Genomic DNA, 2821 nt, shown 5'->3' with positions numbered 1-2821 from the left:
GCTGAGGATGAGGCTTGTAGATGAGCCTCTCGTCCACGGAGACCATATTTGTAAAGGAAATATTAGTGGACTTCAGTTCCATCGTTTTCTCTACTGGGTCAACTACAGAATGCTCCTGCACGTATGTCTTTGTTCGAGCTGCACCGGTAGGAGATCGCACCACGGCCCCAGTCCGTGCTCAGAAGCCGCAGGCTGTGCAGCTTGCCCGAGGGGTCCACATGCCTGTGCAGTACGTCGACGCCCACCACGCTGGGGTTCATCGGGTTGGGGTACTTATGCATCGCAGCCGTTGTGACTATTTCCCAGGGGCGGTCGAAGACATGCTCGGAGGTCCAGATCTTCATGGCTCCGGTGACCCGCGGGACGACCCGGCAACCCGCGCGACGACCCGAGGGCGCTGAATTTTTAAACATATTTATAAACATTTCAAAACAATGCTTATGATTTATTTAAAAGTATATATTTTAAAAGACTAAAAACCAGTAAATGTAGAATTTGAAAGGAAGAAAACAAAACCCCTGACAATACATTATTTGAATGTTCTTCTTCCCAGATATCAAAAGAACTCTAGGTGTGCCACTGTTCTCAGGGTAGCTGGTGAACCCCATAAATTCTGATTTCTCTTCACTAATCTGAAACAGTGCTCAGGCCTTTCGTTCATAGGGTCGCTATGAGTCGTCTACAACTCAACGGCACCTAACAACAATAACGACCACATAGAGAGAGCCATGTTGGCTTAGTGGACAGAAAGTTATGCTACCAAGCCCAAAGTGGGTGATTTTAATCTGCAGCCCTCAGGCCGGGTTCAAATTGTTTTCCTTACTCTGAATGAGCTGAGTGAAAACAGCCTTTCTGAACATGAAAAGGAAAAAAAAATTGTTTTCCTGTCAAACATTCTTGTGGTTGCTGTGATGGTGAACACTGTGACAGTGATGTGTCAAACGTGGTAATGGGTACCCATGGTGGACAGTGTTTGCTGGAGCTTCCCAACTAAAACAAGCCTGGAAGCAGGAGCGGCATCCACTTCTGTAATGGCTTGCCTCCAGAAACTATGTATGAACAGTGCTCAGGACTTTTGTTCATAGGGTCGCTATGAGTCATCTTCAACTCGTCGGCACCAAACAACAACAACAACAATCTGAAACAAATCCAGTAAAGACTGTACTGGTGAACTACAAATTCTGTTTTCTTCTTTGCAATCACTTGTTATGCATCAGAGAGTTGGACAATGACTAGGCAGGATAGAAGGAGAATTGATGCCTTTGAGCTGTGGTGCTGGAGAAGAGTATTGAATGTACCATGGACTGTCAAGAAAATAAACAGAAAAAAAATAAAAAAATTTAAAAAAATAAAAAGAAAACAAAAAGATTCATCCTGGAAAGTGTAAAACCAGGCTGCTCCTTGGAGGCAAGGATTCTGTGGCTTCGTCTGACATACTTTGGACATGTTGTAAGGAGGGAGGCACAGGTCCTTGGAGAGGGACATCATGCTTGGAAGGTTGAAGGGATGGTGCAGGAGGGGAAGACCCTCTATGAGGTGGATTGGTTCAGTGACTGGCGTAATCTGGGTGGGTCTGTCAGAGGCAGTGCGATTGGCACAGGATAGAGCAAGGGTTTAGAGCTGTTGTACGTAGGGTCACTGTGAGTCGTGAGCGACTCAACGGCACATAACAACAAACAACAACAATTAGATATTTGGTTCTAGATTTTCCTTTTTAGCTCTTCCTAATAAAAATTTCACTTTACAGTGGATTTTACCAGGAGATAAATTATCTACATTCTTGAGGTTACAGTCATTGGATTCTTCAGGAAGGTTATGGGATGGAGTCTTTGAATCATATCACAATCATGACCAAATACTGCATCCTTTTTCTGCAGATCCTTTGCTGGGAAAAGGGAAGCTACCAACTTTTCTTTCTGTTGAGCCGTACTGTCATCCTTAATGAAACTGGAAACTTGTATAGATGTCCATAGTCTACATGGACAGTGATTTCACCTTTAGTTTCAGTTCTTCCAAATTGCATTCATTTATAATTAATTTCTTTTCAGAAACATCAAATATATATTTCTGTTTGGTTTTATGCAAAGGTAAAATTCAGTTCAATGTAATTTTCCACTATGTTTACTATGGAATACTTATTAGTCTTTTCCTCTTGAAGTCCTTGCAGTTCACTTGATGGACAAGGGAAGAGTTCTGAAACAAAAACTCTTATTCAGACTGCTGGGTTTCTTTATAGAGGAAATTCTTCTCCACCTTGTGCATGTTATTATTTTCCCCAAAGTCTTTCTGAAGAATACACTGCAATTCTATGTGTTCCTTGGTTTTAGTCTTCTTAAGTATGCTTGTTTCAATAGGAAAGTTACAATGTTGAGTTTCAAGATCTTCATATTTTTGCAACTAACATTCAGAATATCCCTTTTCCCCCCTTACCTTTCAAATGGAACTGAACTTGGGTTCCATCACATTTATAACCATCTATTTGGATTCTCAGTTTAGCCTGACTTTGCTTTTGGATGCTTTATGGTTTATCCATATCAAATGAACTATAGAGCTTCCAGATAGAATAATTTATGAAAGGCATGCTGGTCAACAGAAGATAAAATGGTCTATAAAATTGAAAGCTGTCTAAGGAGCCCAGAGGCGTGCCGAGCCCCATTGAAATGGGCCACCACAGCCCTCTGCAGCCCGCAGTTTATCTATACCTAAATAGTTAAACAATCTACTACTGGTCTTCAGCATGGATTGAAACTCAACAGCAGGGCGACGCAGCGCGAGGGCGACGCAGCGCGAGGGCGACGCAGCGCGAGGGCGACGCAGCGCG

General features: G+C 42.8%; 1 pseudogene; it reads right to left on the bottom strand.

Annotated features, from left to right (window-relative positions):
* Nucleotides 1-472: 472 nt before the first annotated feature.
* The window catches only part of LOC102863638, a 107401-nt pseudogene continuing 105052 nt past the window's right edge, over nt 473-2821 (bottom strand).

The sequence above is a fragment of the Elephantulus edwardii genome, unplaced genomic scaffold (genome assembly GCF_000299155.1).
Source record: "Elephantulus edwardii isolate Elephantulus edwardi_28Jun2011 unplaced genomic scaffold, EleEdw1.0 scaffold00361, whole genome shotgun sequence".
NCBI classification, from domain to species: domain Eukaryota; kingdom Metazoa; phylum Chordata; class Mammalia; order Macroscelidea; family Macroscelididae; genus Elephantulus; species Elephantulus edwardii.
Note: the sequence above shows the minus strand (reverse complement) of the source record. Positions and strands in the feature narration are given on the sequence as shown.